Source organism: Nomascus leucogenys, chromosome 25 (genome assembly GCF_006542625.1).
Source record: "Nomascus leucogenys isolate Asia chromosome 25, Asia_NLE_v1, whole genome shotgun sequence".
Lineage (NCBI taxonomy): Eukaryota > Metazoa > Chordata > Mammalia > Primates > Hylobatidae > Nomascus > Nomascus leucogenys.
Window position 1 is genome coordinate 2,593,137 of NC_044405.1, and position 22,484 is coordinate 2,615,620.

Genomic DNA, 22,484 nt, shown 5'->3' on the forward strand with positions numbered 1-22,484 from the left:
GTTTAATTGTACATTCCCTAACTAACTTCTCTCTAGTTTGTTTTTAACTTCAGGCTACCTGTGGGCATAACGTTTTACAATTCAGAATGTGAATTTTACACTTAGCCTAATAACTAAATAAGCTTAGAGATTTAGGTACGGTAAATTAGGTCACTTGATACCTTTTCATACAAGGAAAGCAAACTTCTTGTGTGCCTAGGTGTTGCTTTTGGAGAAACTTTCCTGAGCATTGAGGAGTCAGTGCTAACTCCTGCAACCATGTGAGTCTCTCCGACTCTGTGATGCCAACTTACCATCTCGCTGTAGTCGAAGAGCATTAGGTTGGAGTGAACGGGTACCATCTTTGTTCTTAGAGGTGGACTCTAGGGACCTTGTTTTTGTAGGAACACACAAGGGCTATTTTAGTGTTAATCTGAACACATCAGAAGAGTTTACATTAGAATTTCAAAGAAACATAGGAATCCTTGTTACCTTCAAATCTCAAATTTTTTCCATGATATAAAAATATCAGTCTTCTTTTAAAAGCTCAGAAATTACCCCAATGACCAGATCCAAATGCTGAACAACAAACAGTGCAGATTTACCATGAGGAATAGGGTTAATATTTGCTCCCCAGTGACAAATCCCAACCCGGAACAGATTTCAGCCAGGCAGCTAGCAAACTCGCGGGTGAACTGCACAGGCCACGGTGGGTGCAGAGCTCAGAGCCGGAAAGCAAACAGCTGCTGTAGCCTGATTTGAGTTAAAATAGCGTGAGTGTTTAGTCTGGCGCACGGCTTCAGGGGAGATTGGCAGCTGGGTCAAACAAAGTCCTTCCATTGGCTCCCTTCCCAGGCAGCTTCTGCTAATGTTTAGGTACTAGTGCAGTGTAGAACCCTTTTCTCAGGCAAAACCTAACATCTGACCGCACCCTTTTTGCTATTAAAAAAAAAAAAAAAAAAAAAAGCTTCTATTTTTTTCCTCCTTTCGTGAAGATAAATTCTCCAGTAGACAACCTCCCCCACTAATTGTGTATTAGCAACGTATTTTATCTTGAGAGCTTGTACACTGGGCTCTCAACGTGGTGTGGAAGGTAGCCTGTTACAGTGCTGGATTCATAAAAGGGCCTTTATGGTTTGTGAAAGAATATCTGTGTGCTTAGGGAGGAAACTTTTTGATCTGCAGAAAAGCCAGAAGACATCTAGGTAAGGCTGCGATATCAAATCTACTTTTTTGGGGGAAAGTTGGGCAGTTGAGACTGCTTAATCACAACCAGTGTGAGTTTAGAGGGTGCATGTTCACTTTTGTAGAAGTTCAAAATGTACTGACGATTGTTTGCTTATTTTTTGTTTGTTTGTTTAAATCTTGAAGGAATACGTCGTCTGCATTTTTACGATTTTGTTTTCTTCTATTGAACCCATTACAGTGGATATAGAGTTTTATTATATAGCGAAATCTTTGTAAATTGCCACAGAAAGAAAGTGTTATTTAGAAGGGAAACTGACAAGTTTTAAAGAGTAATTGTACAATCATTTGAGGACAGAGGAACACTGCATTATACTAATAAGGGTTTAATTACCAAAAAAAGTTTAATGTTGCTTTGGAAGGAATATTAAGTAAGTTGTCTTTGTCTCTTACTTTTTAATTTTAGTCGCTGATTTAGCCTGTTGGGTCACATTTTTTGTTAGTGCTGAAGGCTGCCATGAATCCGTAATGAGGCCCCTTTGCACATGATTTTGGCACTTGGCCAAAATCAACTTCCCAGCGGCAAGCTTTCTCTAAAGAACCTGGAGCAATTTCTTTCTTTTTTTTTTTTTTTAAATCAGGAATCATGTCTGAAAGCTGCCACAACCAGTTGTATAGGCATGTCAAAATGACTTTATACAGTCAATATGAAACAAGCATTAAATATTTTTTCTCGTGTTGTTGCTTTTATCATTATGAATTCCTTGCTTGTTGCCACCTAAGATACGATGGAGCAAGCACAATCTTAAAGAAGATTTGCTGATTTTTTGTTTTTCTCAGCAGACCAGAGTAGGTATGATCATCTGATTGAGAAGTATACAGTGCACGAAAGGTTTTTCAAAACACTACAGGATAAATAACAAATGAATTCTTAAAACTGTTAATCTCTGTAAGTAATACTCAGTGAACAGTAAGTAATGGAGTTTTCTGGAAGTTTCATCGTGCGCGCAATTAAGCTTAACATTTTTATAGTGTTCTTGTCTATGTTAAAATGTAGCATTTGAGATTTTTTAAAATGTCAGCATTTGTTATATAATTTTAAAAACGTATTAACACCTTGATGTTATTTCTAACAAATGTTTTAATAGAAATGCTTTGGTCTATAAACATGGCTGAATAACTTTAAGTAATTGTGTTTAATTGCTGTTTTGCAATAAAAAGATAATTTTTCATGAAAGAAATCCTGAAGCTCAAAGGTACTTACATCCAATTTCTGGAACTATTATTAATTTTGATATTACTATAACTGAATTTTGTTCTATAAGCCAATTTTATACTCTAGTGTTTTAAGAGTTAAATTCACGAGTGGCAATGAAATACTATTATGGTAATCAAATATTAACACCTCAAATTTTCTATAGCCATTTTCAATAGTATCTTTAGACATTAAACATAGGTACTCTACAGAATAATTAGAAGTAGAAAAGTGTAATATCAGTTGCTCTATTTTGTTTTTCTAAAAGAAATTTTATTATCACTATCATAAATACTACTTACTATGCCTTGTGTGTTAATCTGTGGTAATCCAGAGTGCAACTTTATTTTACTAGAAACAGTCATATTTCTCTTTAAAATATTGATGAGAATCAGATATATTATTTTTTAAGAGTGACCTAATTAAGAGATTTCTTAATAGGCATGTTTATTCTGTATTTATCTTCCCTTTACAGTATAGAATATTGCAAATTTTGGTGATAGAAAAAATCATATTAATTTTAGGTAAATTTTAGGATCAGAAAATGCCTCCTGATTTCCTTCAGGTCATTTTTGTAAATATACGATTTATATTTGTTCTGCTGTGGACTGAATTATGATACTGTAAAAACCTTGCTATTAGTTTAACCGAGGAATGGAGTGTTTGGAATTTTCATACTAGTCAACATTAAAATCCATAGAAGTTATACATTGTTATTAATAGAGATTTACCTAGATAAATTCTCTTTGTATGTGAGTTTACAGCTGAATTCTCATTTAATGTAATCTTTGTAATTTATATAAAAGAAGTTAATAAAGGTAAATATTTCAAAACTTGGATTAAAAACCAAACATTTTCACATTTATTATCATGAAACAAGTGCAGGAAAAATAAGATAGCTTCTCTTGTTCAGCATGATTCTCACTTAAAAATTATTTTTGAATTCAATTATAATTTTAATTTTAGCTCTCACACACATCTTCTGTTTTTATTTTTTGATTATTTTAAATCAATTGTTATACTTAGCATTTGAAATTGATAGATTATTTTTCTAATATTTACTGAGAAATGTTTTAACTGAAAATTATAGGGTATTCTTGGTTAATTAGAGCCCATAGCAAAGTAAATGCCATCAAATATAGAAATTTTGGAGTACACAGAAGTGTTAGTTTGCGAGTTCAGAAGAAACTTACTTGTACACGATTACTGACAAATATTTTTTAGTTGAGGTGGAAACAAGTAAGTATTAAGGACAATTTAAATTATCTTCCTTACTGAAATAGCTAAAAAATTTGCTTTCTTTTGCTATGGCAATGAGTTGTAATTATTTCCATAATGTAGGCTTTTTAGCAGAATTATTAGCTAATTTTCCTTAGGACCATAAATGCAAAACACTGATTACATTTCCTTCATTGAGTTAACATTGTAAAAATACTGTATGGAAATGTGGTTACTTTTAAAAAGAAAAATATTTTAATATTTTTGTTGAATTTCTTCAATTTATAAAGAATAGCTCGAACAAGTTTTTTCGTTCATCTTTTCCCCCATACTTATATGGGAAATATTAAAATCTATGAAATTTTACAATTTTACAACTTTTACTATGGAATCTCTTTTACTCTTCAGAAAAAGTGAAATTCATTTATAGTTGTCAATTCAAATTATGGACTTTTACCATTTTAAATGTGACAGGGTTTTTGGTTTATTTTAATTATGCAACAGGCACATAAAATACTTTCTTTCCCCCAATTAAAAGAGACATTAAATAATTAAACATCAACTTTTATTCTGTATTGAAAAGAAAGCTTTAACATTGCAGTATTTTATCCACAATTGTTTAAATGTGAGAAATGTTTACAACAGGGTATTTTAGGTGAGCATTTATCATTTAAATGAAGTGCTTTGTTCTGAGCAGTCTAAAATTCAGCAATAAGATAAATGCATTGCTACATTAGATTGAACATCATTGTTGAATTTTTGGCACAACTTCAGTGACCTCGGCCATAAAAAACTAGTATAGTCAGGATGATTTGGAATTTGCAGTAACAAAACTAGATATAGAAGCACGTGAAGACACCAACCTTTGTTGTTTTGGAGAAAGTATGCACTAAAATAAAAGATGATACCTTTCATATAAACTGCTACTAATAATACTTTGTTATTTCATTATTACAATAAATGTGAAATATTAAAACAGTAATTATAATCTGTAATGCATTTGTAAGGCTTTTCTCATAAAATTAACTGCCATATTTTACTCTTTTATTAGATGAACAAATGTCATATTTCCAAGCAGCCAACATACAACTATAGCTTATATAACCAAATGATTTTTTAATGTTACTTTGATTTACGTACAATTCATATTGTATAGAAAGAATCACGTTAGTTGATTTTAAGTCTTGTTCAAATAAAAGAAGCGTTGATTTGCACTTGTTGCAATTTTTTTTACTTTATATTGGTTTAATTTTAAAATTATCACAAAGTAAATATTTCTGTTTGATATCATTCTTAAACATTCATTTTACAAGCCACCTGACCTATTAGCTGTTTAAACAATGATGATTTATATCTTGCTATAAATTCTTCTCTCAAAATCAAGACAAATAGATAGTAAAGGAACCTCTTTTTAAATGCTCAAAATTTTTTCTTAAAAAACTGTAAGAATTTTTTTTAGTTTTCTCTTGTTTATGTGTTCATGTGTATTTGCCAACCTGTGTTTTTGCCTACATCCTGAGATATATGTCTTTTGAGCTCGAGGTTGGAAAGTCTGATAGCAGGCTCTAAGTTTATTCTTATTCCATATTACTTTTTATAAACAAATTTATTGAGTTTCTTACTGAGAGTAAGTCGATATGTGAATCAATATTAATGATCACATCAAATCTGAGGATTTGCTTCCCTTAAAACACTGAATATTCAGCACAAATTCGTGCTAATTTACGTGTTTATAGAGTGATTCTAAATATTTGATTGTTATTTGTTTTAAAGATTTACTAATTCTTTGAAAATCTGGAGAACTATCATTTGTTTAAGAAACTAATATCTACTAAAGTTGTAATTGTCTCTGCTTTGCTATTATTGAAATATTACATAATCTCTTGTTTAAAAATATCATGAGACCAAGCTATCGTGCCTTTCTTTCCATTTCTCCCACTAACATCTGAGGTCAACGTCTGTAAGAGGAAATACCTGAAAATACTTCAAAAACATTTTCTTTCCTGTGATAATCAACTGCTTTATCATTTGCAGAGATTTTGAAAGGAGTAACTGTTTTATTTGAATGTTTAGATAAATGTGAGGAATATATGGGCTTTCTGTGGACTTCAGTTTTAAAACTAAAATAGAAAGTAAGATGGAGAGTAATAAAATGATATATTTTATAGCAACTAATTACAACTTGCTGTTCATACATAAACAACACGCTGGAAAGGTAGACAGTGGGCTTTGAGAGCAGCTTTCATTTACTCAGCCTGTAAGAACTCTTGTGAAAATGGTGTTAAAGGGATGGTGGTGATCCATTCTGTATGGTCCATGGTGCTTTAAGCTTATGCAGTCATTTACCATATTTAAATCCCTGAGTCTTGCCTCAGAGCCCCAGTTACCAATCTCAGATATTTTTACAAGGAGAGAGGAGTTACACACTCATTCTTGTTCACTGGAGGATCTGTGATAGGGTTTCCTTGGCAGAAGCAGGGTTCTTCTCTGTATAATGATTTTTTTTAAGTCCCTGTTTAGGTAGTTCAGCTCGTTCAGTTGGACAAATCAGCATTATAACCAAGCTGGCTCAGCCTTAGCAAGGATCGTTAGCTTTTCGTTTTGCCCTAAACCTGGGCATTTTCCTGAAGAATATGGACAGTTGTGCATGAAAGATCAAGTTGCTAAAAATTATAGAACATGCATGTTCTACTTACGAGTTACTAAGTTGTGTTTTGTGTTCAAAATAGTATATATAAATACATGTTTGTGTACAGAATATTTAAACAGTGATAGAAACAGTTGTTCTGAAATTTAAGTTATGGCATTGGCTTTATTCCAATTCTACTTGAGATGTCATCCAAAATTACTTTTTGAAAGCACTGCTTTGAAAATTTCCTGTTACAGTCTTCGTGAAGTATAGTGTTCTGGATATGAATTTTCTGCTAGTGCAGGAGTTTGGGAAAAATACAAGTATATGACTATTGCCATGTTCTGTGGGATTCTAATCTGATCACATGCTCTTTCCTCTCCATTCCTTGAGCCCATTCATAAATATTCTATGGAGAGTTAATTTTTTTCCTGTCAACAGCCAATTTTAGTCTTTATTTTAATTTATTTCTTTTTAGAGATAGGATCCTACTTTGCTGCCAGGACTGGAGTATAGTGGCTATTCACAGGTGCAATCATGGCCCACTATAGTCTTGAAGTCCTGGGCTCAAGAGATTCTCCCACCTCAGCCACCAATTGTAGATGTACTCAGATAGCATGACATTTGAAAAAGTTGATGGAGAGAAAATTCCTACTGAAGTGTTTTATGGATATCTCTAAAACATGTTTGGTTGTCAGGAAATGAATCAATGATATAGAAACAAACAATGATTTGTAATCTTGGCAGATAAACAGAAATAATCAGTTCGGAATATTTATGGAATGATAACATTTTCCTGTTGATATATTTTTGTGCCAACAAATTTAATTTGGAAACTGGTATTTGTTACTAGAAGGCAGTAATCAATTTTGGTAATCAGTAGTTTTAAATGCTTTATTCAAGACCAAGGGCTGATTTATTGAATGAATAGGTCTTAGATAAAATGTAAGCTATTAGGCCACCCCATATCTGGAATTTGTTTTTATTTCCAATACCCAAGTCATTAAGTGTAAATGTAATAGTATTTGCATATTTTCAACTTTCAGATTAGTCATGTCTACCTTTGAAATTTGTTTTCTCCTTAGATAAGTAACTTATGAGTAATCGAATATCTTGCAATTTCCATTTGCCATCTTAAATCCTGTGCGAGATCAAATCTGCAGTGGCTAAATCACATAAAAGTCTGGATTAATAGCAAAATGAGATTATGTAGCCCAAAATGAAATTATAAATAAAGTGCAGGTGTTTGCTAGGATTCGTGTGGTCAGATATACAAATAGAATCGCAGGTAGAGTTTCTCATTTCTCACTTGAGAAAAGTGCAATTAAAAGTAATTTCCAGATGTTCAAATGCACAGCTGCTTTCTCCTAAACTAAATTTTGCAGAAATGAGCTAAATTATAATGGGTTTAAAAGTCACTACATTTTAATGGTTTTTAAATTGAATTTGAAACATCATTACTAGGTTTACCAGACGAAGAGAGTTAATGCTTATGAGTACCTGGTACAATTTTCATTTAGGTGGCAGCAGAGCCATTAACATATTGGAAATTATAATAAGACCAAAACTTACATTGGGTTTGAAAAAATTGATTAGTATGTGTGTTGATACACTCTATGCCTTTATGAGATTTATATTATATACTCTAGGACACTATGAAAGTTATTCAGCTATAGGTGAAAGAAACGTGTGTGTATGTTCATAAAATGGTATGCGTGGGGGGGAGGTGTGGGTGTGTATGTGTGACAGATTTTTACATTTTCTTTGCCTAATGATAAGGAAAATATCAAGAATAAGATGTAAGTACACTGTTTAAGATATGCAAGTCTGTTAAATTGTTTTTACATATCAAATTATAAGCAAGGACTATGAACCTACATATCTGTAATATCAACTTAAAAAAATCCGTCTATTTTACTTAGAGTTACTTACATGCCCAATAGCAATAAGCTACTGTCATAAATATTATTCCATTAAATAAAGTCCTGTTCTTGACTAAGTTTTCTTAGGCTTGAAATAGGCTTTTCTTTGCAGCCAGGAATAGCCAAGTTTTTCTAAAACTCTTATGGGAAGGCATGTGGATGGTTAAACGAAGAAGGGGAGGTAAAAAGTGGGGGCATTGCATTGGAATAGAGAATTAAAGAGCTTTTACCCTGCGTAAGCTCACAAATTTATCATTAAACAATCCATTAGTATTTCCACAGCAGTTTTCAAAGTGCACTACTGAAAGAATTTCAAAAATTTGACCTTGGAAGTAATTAGAAAACTGACGCATTAGTTTTGAGTATGATGGTAGAACACTTTATCCTATGTACGACGTTCTTTCAAGTGATTGACTCCTGCCCTTGAAAGCATTATCCCTGGCCAGTGATTGATGGACTTGTTCAGGTCCTGTGCAGAGTGCTTCATATATCTCATCTCAATCCTCTAAATAAGCTTGAAAGTTGATGATTATCTCATGGTACAGATGGGAGGCTAGGAGTGTTTAATTTTCCTCAAGTTCCAGTGCTAGTAAGTGTTGATGTCTGGATCTGAACCTGTGTTAATGGTGCTTCTAGTCGATGCTGTTATCTGTTGCACCACAGTTGGAATAATCTTGGACTTTCAGAGTATGAAGGACGATTAAATATAACCCTTTGGTATAAATGTTCTCTCACTCCTCTCTAACAATTGGAGAAACAGAGTTCTAAAAATATTAAAATCAGCCACAGACAGAGAGTAGTAAGAAATATACTTTTTTTAATACAGAAGGTTTTCTGAAGTACTTTTAGTATTATTCTAAATTAAGCAATAACCAACGAACAACTTTGGTCATAGACAGTTTCTCTCCAGAAAAAAAAAAAAAAACAAAAACAGATAATATCCATGAACAAAGGTTGTATTTCTAATGTGAGGCTCTTTTGCACATCAGTGGCTTAAAATAATGAGTAGTGGAATAGCACAATAGGGGGAAACACCTCTCAGACAGGAAATTGCTCTAGCTTGTTTTGTCAACATAGACATTGCTATACCCAGAGACATACAAGAGTTAGAGAGGCACGGTGAGTTTTCACTGTGGCCATCTGTGCCATCCCGTGCAGGACTCTACTGTGTCATTCCACAGAAGCAAATCCTCAGGAGCCTTCTCAAAGTGCTTAACTGCCTTGAAACAGGTGTTTCTCACTAGACAACAATATCCGTTTTCTTTAAAATTCAGAATTTCCCCATATCACATGCTTATGAAGAAAGAAATTTGAACTCTGTTATAGTCTAGTTGTTGGCAATTGTTATAAAAATTAGATTTCTAACGTCTATTGATAGCACTATACTTGAAATGAGAATGTGGGCATAAAATACTTCTTATAAACTTATTTTTAAGTTTTATGTAATGGTGGCTGTTATGAGTCAAGATATGAACACTGAAAATTTTGGGCCAAAGTCACTTTTTCAACACTGGCCCATTTGAGTTGTTGATTTTAGAGCTAGGATCATTGAATGTTATTTTTTCACACCTTTATTTTATGCAACAGAAAATGAAGGCTTAAAGAGGGAAAAATGGCCTTTCTGCTCATGGTCATAATACTAGCGCCTGGAGAGTTGGCTTTGATCACAGATTTTCCTTCCAGTTTTCTGTTCCTTCATTTATATAAGGCCATTTACCCTCTAAATCATTTACATCTAGTTATAAAATATTTTTTTCTTTTCCTAAAACTTTAGTAGTATAGAAATACAGTTGAAGGAGGTTTAGCTTCGTTGGTAAATGTAGAAATAACTAATAAGAGGTATTGAATATAAACTTACCCCTAAGTTATTGTTTCTGTAAATGCACACTATTAAAATGCCTAGTTTGTGATTTCATTCTTGATGTATATTCTAGGGCATGCTGACATTTTAAAGAATTTTGTTGAAACGCCCACTGAGCATGCTTTCTGAAAAATGAAGATTGTCTTTTGTTTTTTTCTTTTTTATGAGCTTTAAAAAGTTTTAAATAAAAGTTTCTAAGATGCATGATTCTTAAGCATACATCTGGATGAATGTTTTACATACGCATCCATATGTAGTTATATACATTCATACATCTTCTCTCAGATACAAGAATATAAAAATTTCAGCACTCCATAGGACTCTCTCATCTCCATCTGACACCTGTCACCCTATATATTAGGTTTACCAGTCTTTGATTTCATATAAATAGAATTGCACAGTATGTATATATTTTTGTCTGGCTTACGTTACTCAATATTTTGTCCATGTGATTTTCCCATGTCACATATATTGGTTGGTTGTTCTTTTTTGCTTTGTAATATTTATTTGTGTGATTAAGGCACAATTTTAATCTATTCTACTGTGTTAGTACACTTGTTGGTTGTTTTCAGTTGTCTGTTTACATAATTTTTTAAATGCAGAACCGGTACAAAAAATATAGTAGTCAGTTGTTTTCTTTAATAGATGAAATATAAAACTAGAATCACTTTAATTAAAGTACTACAGGCAGTTATTGGTTTACATGGTCCCATGCTAACTGAAATTCATTTATATTTGAACTCTGAAAAGTGATGACTCAATATTTCTGAGTTATCTAGGAAAAAAATCCTGGAAAAAAGAATTAGTATGTGTTATCCTAAGTAGATGCTGAAGAACCAGTCCTGCAATATTTAAACTTTATCATCACCCATTTGCTCCTGTTATTTATTACATATATACAACTGTAATTATAGTTTGGACCAAATATCCATGTAGTTAAACTCAGTTGTCACTTTATTTTCTAAAACTCCTTCTGGATGGCAAAAATTTTCTGGTTTAAAGCAAAATAATTAAGCGATTGTATTTTACATAGGATAGTTTGGGATGATTGTTAAATTTTTTTTTTTTTTTTTGAGGCGGAGTCTCGCTCTGTCGCCCAGGCTGGAGTGCCGTGGCACGATCTCGGCTCACTGCAAGCTCCGCCTCCTGGGTTCACACCATTCTCCTGCCTCAGCCTCCCGAGTAGCTGGGACTACAGGCACCCACCACCATACCTGGCTAATTTTTTGTGTATTTAGTAGAGACGAGGTTTCACCATGTTGGCCAGGATGGTCTCGATCTCTTGACCTCGTGGTCCACCCACCTGGGCCTCCCAAAGTGTTGGGATTACAGGCGTGAGCCACTGCGCCCAGCTGATTCTTAAAAATTTTAAACTCAACATTTTATGTACGATGTGAGTGAAATGAGACCCGATATTTTTGACAATAGGGATAAATATTTGTTTGAAAGTAATGGGAATAGTTTTAGAGATATTTTTCTAACTATTTTCTATGATATTTTTTAACAATTCCACCGTTGGTGTTACTATACTCAAACTTAAGATCTTTTCCTCTGCTAGGATAACACAAACATTGCTAGTATAAAATTGTACAGATTTTTAAATTTTTCCTTTATTATGGAAAAAAGATTAAGTTATTTAGAAGTTCTTAAGTCACCAATTGAATTTATTTATAAGCTTCTATTGAGTGCATCATCCAAGAGCTAATGAATATATTTATTACACTGACTATATTGATAAACAGTCTGGGGTTGTCATCTGGATATTATTCACACTTGCTAGTAAGCAATTGCTTTAATAAAATAAATAACATGAAAGTAGTATATTACAATGTGGTTTGCAAAGCCCTTTCACATATACATATACACATTAACGTTGAGAGGGAGAGGATATCACAGTCTTCCACCCCAAACAGTAAAATAATTGGTATCCTGTAGCTAAGAAAGACTGAGCTATGACCTGCACTGAAATTATTTTTCGACTCTAAATCTGTCATCTTTTATTACAACAGACTACATCTCTGTAAATAATAGAACTTCATACAAGATATCCATGGTGAACTAGTGGCTTAATGTATCTCTCAAAATATTTTTTAAACAAAATATATTTTTTATTTGTATCTATAATGCTACAAAATTCTCATATGATCTGGAAAGTTTTCAACCATATATGATTAATGATGTATTTATCATTTAACACATTTTCTTGGAGGTTGTGTATTACATACATTTTAGCCCCTAAAAATGGTAAATCACTTTCTAATTTTTTTGTCTGTTTTAAATAATCAGTTCACAGTTGGCCAAAGTCAATGATTCTTAAATCCTATTATTATTTTTTGACAACTATACAATGCCTGATATTGATTCCATTCCTGATACCAGTTGGCAGTAAGCTTCCCTCTCAGATGAAGTGATAGATGGCCTGTTCATAATTCATACATGCAATGGACACGACAAAATTCCACTGCTAGGCTTCTCCTTAATTAGATGTATTTGCATCTAATAGGAAGAGAAGACTAACTTTCCACCATGCTTTGTCCCCGTAATTGTATTCTAGGTATTAAAAGCATTTTTAAACATGTGCAGTGTCTGAAGACTTCTGAATTAACAAACTCATGTGGACATTTGAAAATGTATACCTGTTTGTCCTACTACTATGCTACATATGTTTGGTTTTGTAAAAATATGGGTGAATTCATAGTATTGTTCTTTTTCACTCTGGATGTCATCTTGTATCTATTGGTTTTTACTGACCCATGAAAATGGCTGGAGTTAGTCTAATCTCACCATGTAGAAAGGTCAGGTTCATGGCTTGGATTTGAGAACAGCAGAATGAATCAACTTTGAGGAAGAAGCTGATTTAAAAAAAAAAAAAGAAAATGTCTATTTACATTGAGCTTATCAGAAATAGGTAGAGATCAAGAAGAAAAGTATGGAATTACTTCAGGATATTTTAAAAGGACTTCCGTTTAGGTATCCTTGACTAAATCTGTCAACGTTTTATCCATTTTCTCATGAAGAAAGTGTTGAACTTTTCACTAGAAGTACTTTTTTTATTCCTCAGTTAAAACATGCCTGTTATTCTTTTTGTAATACTTAAGCAATTTTATTTTAAAGACATACTACTTAGTTCATCCGTCTCCACTTCTGTTTTTTTTTTTTTTTTTGCAATTCTATGTTTGTTTCCTTTAATAGAACTTCTATAAAAGCAATCATGTTCATGAAGAAATAATTCATAAAACTAGCATGCCTTGCAGGGATACAAGTAAAAATGTAGTTTGTGTGTGTGTGTGTGTGTGTGTTTATTTACTGAGATGAATTTAATTCCTGGAGATTATTTTAAGCTTTGGAAATGATCTCTGGAATAAATAATAATGTATTTCACTTTTTTATTAATAGTAATTTTTATTTTGAAACATTGATATTTATAATCTGAAAATCCTATTTATTTATTTGTTTGTTTGATATAGACCAAGAAACAGTACATTGATAAGTGATCTTTTTTTCACTGCATTTATTTATTTTTGGTAAGAGAAAGTAAATTGATATTTAATTATGAAATAACTAAATATGTTTTTTTGTATAGACTAATTGTGAAGTGATAAAGTACATTTCTTACCAAATATAACATTTTAATGCATAGAACTTACTATCTATAATAGCTATCTTATAGTCAGAGTTATTAATGTAATTTATCAATAAGCCTTCTTTTGGACAGAAGGGATACATCTAATTTTTAAAAATTTCTCTTTGTCTGTTACTAAGAAAGCCTCATTTATAGAAAACCAGATGAGAATTCTGGTCATCATGGACCCTAAGAGCTCTCAAATCCATGAAGAAAATTGCCATATGTGAAATATTCTCTTGCCCTGTTAGAACTATTCATTCATTGTAGGCTCTGATACCGATTTGATAAGAAATAATATTCTGATGCATGGCTAATTTGAATCATATTTAAAAATTAAGTAAAATTTGAGACATAAAGGATTAAAGAGATGTAGATTATCTCATTTTGTAGCAGGAGATTTTTAAAATTTGATTACAAAGAAAACCAAATACTCCTGTAATAGGAAGTGTTACAAAATTAACTGAGAATCCTTTTTACCCTATTTTGTTATTCTAGTCTCTGACTGGCGTGAAAAAGCTACTAGTTAAATGATTCAGGAAAGAATAAGATAAACTATGGGCATACACCGTCCATACACCATAGTAGTTCCTAACTTCTCTCTGGAATAATTAAGATCAATTTACAGTCAGAGCAGTTAACCAGCTCTCAGTAGTCTTCCATGTAATGAATACACTTCTGTACCCTTATTAAAACACGATTTGTCAGTGCTTCTGTCCTCATGAAAATTATAGCTTGGTTGAGAATATTAAACAGAAATGAACCAACATGAGAAAAATGGAAAATAGGCTAAATTAGTTTAACTAAGCAGCTAGATGTTCTTTATCATGTGCCAATCATGGCCAAAAATTGAAGCCAGCATGGATCTCTCTGAATGGCTTTCTAGGGAAAACACATTTTTAATTACCACATGAGCCTGTTGGAAGGTAACTGAATTCAACAAAACCATTAATTGATATTCTGTTTGAAACCTTTCCTGATAATGCTTCTAGCATCTAGCACCCTATTCCTATTTCTCTTGAAGAACAGAACATAGCATATAATAGGTGCTCAACAAATATATGTTGAATGAATACATGAATGAAAAACCCTAATAAAGTGAATATTTGTATCTCTAACCGAGTTTCTCTTTCTCAATATGGCGCATTTCCTCAAATGCTAAAAGATTCTTAAAGCTCCCTCTGGGTCGCTTATCTTTCAATGATTCAGTTACTTTACAAAGAAATAACATCTAATTAAATCTTAAGCATCCAGAGAAATCACTTTATCATTTTGTAATAATATCAGTCAATGAACATGACAGTTTCTGAAGATATATGTGTGGTAACTTGTGATCGTTGTGCTTATATCTGGTCCACAAGGGAATGAAGATTGTTACCAAGGATGTAATAATTTAGTGTGCCATACAATTTAAAAATCAATTAAAAACTGAGATGTAAAAATGGCACTCAGCCTGTTTTTGGTTTCTTTGTGTTGTATTATAGTCTCATATTTTGTTTTCAAAAGGTAATTTTCTGTCAATGTGTTTAGTCATTTCTTAGGGCATTTTTTGAACATGGTACATATAGATCATATCTTCATAAAACCAAGAACTTTTATTTTTGCCATTTATAAATTCAAATGTACTCATAATGTATATATTTGTATTGAGTTATTCAGAAACCTTAATATTTAATGAAGATGCACAGAGAAATGGCATAATCAATAGTGAATTCGTATAGCACCTATATTGGAGCATCTTTTATTTAGTGCAGTAAAATGGAGCAGATGATTTCTATTCCTTAAAGTATTTCCCCACTTGATTTAATGGTAAATCCTCCAGATCATAGTATTACTATTCTAGCATTCGTGTCTGCTGCCTTTAGCTTTCTGTGTGACAACTTCTCATCAGGAAATTTCTTAACTAATCACCAGGAAGATTTAATCAAAATCAGTTTAGTTACTAACTAATGTACATTTAGGGGAAAGAGAGAAGCGAAGTGTATAACGATTGAATTACTTGACTACATATTGTTAACACAGATATAAAATCCATGACTTCTCTCCCTTCCTCCTCCACTATAAAAAAGAAATTGAAGATAGCTGGGAACAAATAGTTGTTAACAGCAAAAATTAAAAAGAATACTAGCAGCTACCACTGCCTCTAGAGAGTGTACTGGGTTCTGGTAAACAAGTAGAGCTTTTTTGAAAGAACTGATGCTGGAGACGGTAACACCAATTCAAACCTCACCTCTACCACTAACCAGTTATCAAATCTTGACTATTTTTCTTACCTTTCCTTTTTATCTGTAAATTGGTAATAACAACAAACTTGATTTCATAGTATTTGTTAAACAATCAAAAATTAATGTCTCTTCCATTTAAATGAAGGTGTATACAATTTAATCCAGATTTAGGAGTGAATATGAATGAAATGGGAAAAGAAGCATGTTCCTTTGAGATGTTACACTTTTCTAGTATAACATCATTGAAAAAAAGCATCAAAGTGTTCAACATGTTGCCATTATGAAGGTAAAAACAGAAAACAGAGTGGCAAGTTTCTGAGAATATTAAAAAGTAGTAAACGTTGACTGCTTCATGTTTCTTTAAATCGTCATTAACTGGAGGGTATGCCAGCCATATCTTCCATGAATATTTTCTTTTGAAACATTTCTTCAAGGAACCTTAAGCACATTAATTAAACTAGGGCAAAACTTCAAAGGACCTACTTCACTTTTCTTTGTGCAAGTTCACATAAGAAAAAGCAATTAATTTAAAATCCAAGTTTCATGTATTCCCAGTTTTCCAGTTGGGAGAAGATGAAATATACATTCTCAACTCTCCTATTTCTTTCTGAACTCAGTCTTCTCATTCTCTCTTTTTTCTTTTTTTCTGGCATAACGGGTTATTTTGATTACCATTAAAAGGCTGAATGGTGTTGACAATTTTCTCTTTACTTCTGACGCTAATTCTATTGTTCAGGAAATTAAGGGAAAGGAATACCAGAAGAAACTTGGTATGATTTTTAAAGTCTGGAAAAGAAATCAGTATTTAGCTTAATTATTGTCTTTTATGTACAGGTCTGAGTATTTACATTTGGAACAATCCTTGAGCTTAATTCTGCTGTTTAGACATGAAATAGAGTTCCAAAGTCAAGTTAACCCATTTCTCATTAAGATGTATTAGTTTCAGTGTATCTTGCCCTGCTTAAAACCATCTTTTTAATGCTCTATGTTTTGATCTATTTAATTTTTTTAAAAAAAAAGTAATAGGAGCTTCCAGTATGGAAAATCTGGTTGTCTCTAATTCAGTCTCTTTATACTAAGTCCAGTAGATCCATTTTAATAGCAGGATAGACCTTTTTAAGGTGAATATCTTTCAGAGGGGAACCGTGTCTGATGTATCCTGATCTAAATCTAAGAAGTTTTTTCCAATCTGAGATCTCTTGCCTTACAGATACTGAGAGCATCAGTGTTTCTGTTTTCTAAAATTTTCACACAAATTTCCGTCCTGATGGTGTGATATTTTTTTTCTTTTGCCTTCAAGAGCTAACACAAGACATAAATCAGAAACAAATTAACTGAAAGGAAAACTCAAAAAAAAAAGAAGAAAAAAGAGGATACTTTACGAAGGGAGATGATTTGATGGTGGGTGAAATTGTAGACTAGGTTAATGCAACCAGGTTAAAGAAACTAGAGGGTTGAAGTACAATAAAGGGTGCCCAGAATTCTTAAGTGCAGTAAAACAAACAAACATGTAGCAGAGGGGCCTTGCCTAGGGTGTGGATGTTTTTTGATTTAAACAAAAGGGAGGAAAAATAACCAAATGATCCAGCAATTCCTTAGAACGTCTGTGTACTATCTATCCAATGTAATAATTAATCCAAATCATCTGTCACTATGCACTGCCACTCCATTCTGATAACAACCCTCTAACCATGTCTCATCAGGAAATAACATTTTTATTCATACAAGTTGAAGGTTATTTTCAAGACAGACTTCCTCTGTGCTGTTCATCATGCATACCTTAGCTAAAGTATTGTAACTAGAATATAGCAGCAATTTTCCAACCGATCTTCAAGTCTTTATTCCTTCAGGTATGTTGTGTGTACTCTTTCCATTTGCCTAAATTTTCTTTCAAAAATTAAGATCACATCTCAAATTTTCTAGGAATCTTTTATGACTTTGTTGCTTTGATGTCCATGTCCCAACTTCACAGGTAAAGGTTCATCATAGCCTTACCTAAACCCTCTTTCTGGTCTTATTTCTCTGATGGTTAGTTCCACAGTTAGAGCTGCAGGAAGCCACTTCTTTATTTAACACATCATATTAACTTCCATCTATTTTAGTTCATGCTGCTTCTGCTATAAAAACTCTTACTACTCTTTGTCTTTACCTAAAATAATTCCACTTCTGATTTTTATTAACTATATCAGTTTGGGCAACGTATTAAATTGCTTTGTGCCTCACTATGAAACTCTTTGGTTCCAGATGTATTTAGAGTCATTTGAATTTTAGAAAAGTTAAGAGTGGTTATGCTATACATTATGTAACATCCCCAGCAAGGTCTTGGGTGGCCAAGGACATTAATATGTATGAATAATAATATTAAAGTTAGTAAATAGATAGTATAAGTAGTTTTTGCTTTAATGTTAATTGATTCCAAACTTGAAAAGTCTTTCATATTTAGAAATGATTTTGATTTGGAATTTCAGGTTCCCAAAGAAGCCATATATCTCTAGTGCCAATCTCACAGACTTGAGGTAAAGGTTAAGTGAGGCGACACATTTAAAGAATTTGTAGGCTATGCGCAGTGGCTCATGCCTATAATCCCAGCACTTTGGGAGGCTGAGGTGGGTGGATCACCTGAGGTCTGGAGTTCAAGACCAGCCTGGCCAACATGGTGAAACCCTGTCTCTACAAAAAATACAAAAATTAGCCAGGTGTGGTGGTGCGCGCCTGTAGTCCCCAGTTACTTGGGAGGCTGAGACAGGAGAATTGTCTGAACTTGGGAGATAAAGGCTCCAGTAAGCCAAGATTGTGCCACTGTACACCAACCGGGGCAATACAGTGAGACTCGGTCTCAAAAAAGACAAAAGAAAATTTGCGAATAGCCAACAATCATTATCTGTAACTGTTATTATTACCATCACCTGTCTAGTGTTTCATTTAAAAACCTTGTCGTCTGCAAAAATTCCTTCTAGCCAATCAGAATTTATTATACAATTCTTATAAGAATATTACAGATGTTACTTTTTGCCTGTTTGTGTGATTCGTTTTTTCTGTTTGTTTTTACCTACCCCAAACTTCAAAACATTTGATAGCAGGAGTAGTTTATGTTTTCAAATCCACATCACATTCCCAGCTGCATTCCATAGCATCTCTATCTCTTCCCTCTGGATTTGTCCTCCGCTTCCAGTGAAAAAAACCTGTAATATTTTGGCTTTGTAGCAAAACTTACTTTTATTCAGAGAAATTGTGACTTCCTCCATTTTGCCTCTTACAGACAGGAACTTGTCATTAATGTGCAGTACAGGCAAACATTCCTTCTTGGAACAGGATCTCTGCTTCTGGCTGATAAGCTAGGTGCTGCTAGAATGTAAATGCCTTCTAACTTGGGTAATAATTCTTAGTACCTTCCATTGAGTCCTCTCTTATTTCAGATAAAATTTGAAGGAACTGTGACAGATATTTAAAATTATCAAATAAATTATACTAGAAAAATTGCTTAAATTTTAATAGTTTATTTTTAGTTGAGAGTGTAAAATATGACATTTCATTTTCTCAGTAAGTTTATGTGGACTTAAACTATGAGGGTCTAAGTTTTTGTTTTTGTTTTTTTTTTAATTATCAGTTTGCTTTTACCTAAAAGATTCTAACTTGATTCACAACTTGACATACATAATCCTCATGTGTATAGACCTCCAAAATTCTTTGAAATTTTCATTTGGGAGAGTAAAAAAATTGTTCAGGAGAGTAATTTGATTCAGAGTATTAAAAAAAGGTAAATTTAGAACTTTTGTGGTTAACATAAACAAAAATCCCTTGATTCATTGGATTTATAATAATGAAGAGAAAATTGAAAATTAGTTAGGTTGTTTGGAGTTAGGAAGGTAATATGATGAGAGATGAAAATGGAATTCAACTAACTTTTTTGAGGGCATAACCTTTATTTTATTTATTTATTTATTTGAGATGGAGTCTTGCTCTGTCAGCAGGCTGGAGTGCAGTGGCGTGATCTCGGCTCACTGTAACCTCCACCTCCTGGGTTCAAGCAATTATCTTGCCTCAGCCTCCCGAGTAGCTGGGACTACAGGCGCCCACCACCACGCCCGGCTAATGTTCGTATTTTTAGTAGAGATAGGATTTCACCACGTTGGCCAGGATGGCCTCTATCTCTTGACCTTGTAATCCACCCACTTTGGCTTCCCAAAGTCCCGGGATTACAGGTGTAAGCCACCATGCCCGGCTTAACCTTCATTTTATTAATATTTGTTTCTTCCCCAAAACTTGCATGATGAGTATCATTAACCGACAATACTAAATTGATCTTGGAGGGACTTTCTGTGAGGAAACGTTACTTAGTGTTGCCTGTAGGTATTTACAGGCACTTATAATAGCTCAATTGAAATATTGCAGAAAAATTCTGAAAGACCTTTACGAGGTGTATGGAAATGAGTGAAGAATAAAGTTGAGAGAGAAAACTGATGACATTCTGAAAGGGAAACACATTGTATAGAATTTAGTGGGTTGTTTGTTTTCTTAACTCGGCTTATTGAATAAGCTGAACTTTCCCAGCCTCCATCCTTTAAAATATGAACACCACAAATAACAGGAAAGATAATAGCATTGGTTTCTAAGAACTCTACGTGTAAGCCATGCATTGGGTCTCTGAGGCCAGTAACTATAGCTTTTGAAATTTCAGGGATTCTCTTTAAAGTCACCATCTTCAACCTTAAAATTATGAATTTAAAGATTGAAAAGACTAAGAAACTCTTTAGTTACCATAACACAGAAATTCTGTTGTGATTTTAGTTGTATGTTTATTTTTTAAGAGTTCAAATTAAAAAAGACAAAATTCCCATCATTTCAATAACATTTTTCTCATAGTTGTTTATAAAGAAGTTATTGACTAAAGTATTTCACTGCTAATAACTGCAACTCTAACATGATAAGTATGTATTATTTGAACTCACTATGCAAATGTAATCCAGAATAATGCATTTAAAAATTTCTAAAAATCAAATTAGTCTGCTTGTAAAATATTTTTGCTGGCAGCCTTTATAGAATATTGAAAATAATAAATTTAAAGTGAATATTCTGATTAATAATAGATGTCAAACTTGCCAAGAAAAGTCAGTAGAGGATACAATTTTTGAAATCTTATGTTTACAGAAAGATAAAATGAAGGAAACAGAAAAACAAGCCTTACCATTCTGGACTATCACATTTGTATATTAAAATGCTCAATGTAGGCTGGGTACGGTGGCTCATGCCTGTAATTCACACTTTGGGAGGCCGAGACAGGGAGATGGCTTGAGCCCAGGACTTCAAGACTAGCCTGGGCAACATGGTGAAACCCAATTTCTACAATAAATTTAAAAATTACCCAGGCGTGGTAGTGTGCGCCTGTGGTTCCATCTACTTTGGAGGCTGAGGTGGGAGGATCATCTAAGCCTTAGAAGGTGGAGATTGCAGTGAGCCATGATTGCACCACCGTACTCCAGCCTGAGCAACAAAGTGAGAAAAAAAACATGTTCAATGCAATTTAAATAACTTAGATGTTATTGGGGAAAAATAGCATTCTTCAGATATCATATTTGCTTCAAGCAAAAAAATCACTTCAGTTAGAGCTAGCTGGAATAATGACAGATTTCTACATTATGGTCAAAATAATGCCATTACCTTGTACCTGATTGCTGCATGTAATTTTTGAAAACAATACAAATTGTTTTACCTGACCTTTTGGGTATCAAAGCCTTCTCCTATCTAAATGCAATTATGTTATTAGGTAAATGCAGAATAATTCTGAAGTTATGTTTTAGACTTAAAACTGTATGTGTTTAGAAGCATGACCAATTTCGTCTTTAGTAAAGCAATACCTGAATATGGGGGTTTTCGTATTGTAAACATTGTCATTTGAGCTTAGAAGTAACATTTTTTCCTTCTCTTATTTATGTATGTATTTATTTATCCTTTATAGGCCTTATTCAATACCAAGAATTCCTCAGGATGTCCATTTTTTTGTTTTGTTTTGTTTCTTACTATCTTTGTTTTTTTTTTTGAGATGGAGTCTCACTGTGTTGCCCAGGCTGGAGTGCAGTGGCACAGTCTTGGCTCGCTGCAACCTCCACCTCCCTGAGGTTCAAGTGATTCTCCTGCCTCAGCCTCCCAAGCACCTGAGATTACAGGCACTTGCTGCTGCACCCAGCTGATTTTTGTATTTTTAGTAGAGACATGGTTTCACCATGCTGCCCAGGCTGGTCTTGAACTCCTGACCTCAGGTGATCTACCTGCCTTGGCCTCCCAAAGTGCTGGGATTACAGGCATGAGCCACCGCACCCATCCAGGATGTTCATTTTTAAATAAGTCACCACAGCTTCATATTTAAAAAAAATCTTTAATTAAATTTCAAATCTTGAGCTGAATTTAGTATAATATTAAACATAGTTTAGTAATTACATCTCATTTATTGTTGATAGTTTTGCATATGAATCTGTGTATAGCTCATTTAAAAAATGGCTTTAGCATGAAGTATAAACAGTTGAACAAATAAATGAGGAAAATGCTTGTTTAGAAGGAATGGAAATTGGGTCAGCACAGCCTAGCCTTTGC

General features: G+C 33.2%; 1 protein-coding gene across 3 annotated transcripts in view; it reads left to right on the forward strand.

Annotated features, from left to right (window-relative positions):
• Positions 1-579: 579 nt before the first annotated feature.
• Positions 580-22,484, forward strand: part of LOC101178714 — a 191,952-nt gene continuing 170,047 nt past the window's right edge. For all 3 annotated transcript variants that reach the window (XR_004028595.1, XR_004028597.1, XR_004028594.1), the window contains exon 1: positions 580-1,184. The gene's annotated coding sequence lies outside the window, so the exon portion shown is untranslated. The remainder of the gene's footprint in view (positions 1,185-22,484) is intronic.